Here is a 948-nt window from a genome sequence, read left to right on the forward strand (position 1 = left end):
AAATATGTTTCTCATATACATAGTTTTTTAAAAATAAGTGAAACTGTCTCAAATGAGGGAATTATATTTAGGTATTTATTTTACAGTTAGCTTTACCCCATACATTGCCTCATTCCTTTCACTGAAATTCTGAAATCATATGTCTATTAATGAGTGGCTAGAATGGGCTCTTTTCAGGCATGGAGAAAAGGTTTATTCTTTACTGGATATGGTTCAGTCTTAGACTGAGTTAACTGTCTTCACTTTGTCAATTTACTGTTAAGCCCAAGTGTTATGAGCTGAACTGTGTTCCCCCCAAATTCACATTAAAGTCCTTTCTCCCAGTGCCACAGATTTTGGATAACTACATTTGGAGAAAGGGCCTTTAAAGAGTTGTTAAGTTAAAAATGACTGTGGATTAGGGTGGTCCCTCATCCAATTTGACTGGTGTCCTTATAAGAAGAGGAGATTAGAGGGACAATTTATGTGAAGAGGCAGCAAGAGGAAAGTCATCTACTAGCCAAGGAGAGAGGCCTGGAACAGACAGATCCTTCCTGTGGCCCTCATAGGAAACCAACCCTACTGGCACACTTGATCTTGGACTTCCCGCCTCCAGAACTGCAAGTAAATAAATTTCTGTTGTTTAAGCCACTCAGTCTGTGGTATTTTGTTATGGGAGCCCTAGCAATCTAATACACCAAGTATAACTTAAGCCACTTTTTCTACCTTGCCAGTGGCTTATCTGTGGTTATAGGAAAAAAAGAAGTGCCAGAAAATGGGAGTATGTGAAATAAAAATGGTGTCTATTGATGGAGTTGGCTTGAGAGGAGGCTTGAGGTCAGCTGTGTGTGATATGCTTAGAAAGGCATTAGCTAATGTCTACAGTTTTGACTTGATAATTAGGTATTATGAATTGAACTGAATATTTATGAATGCTGGAATCCATATATATTTTCTCTTTGTGGATAG

At 38.2% G+C, this 948-nt stretch overlaps 1 protein-coding gene across 1 annotated transcript in view; it reads left to right on the top strand.

Moving 5' to 3' along the window:
- ANKRD7 (ankyrin repeat domain 7) overlaps positions 1 to 948 on the top strand; it is a 60783-nt gene that overhangs the window by 22696 nt on the left and 37139 nt on the right. The window lies entirely within an intron of this gene.

Source organism: Balaenoptera borealis (assembly GCF_965194805.1).
Source record: "Balaenoptera borealis genome assembly, chromosome: 7".
NCBI lineage: Eukaryota > Metazoa > Chordata > Mammalia > Artiodactyla > Balaenopteridae > Balaenoptera > Balaenoptera borealis.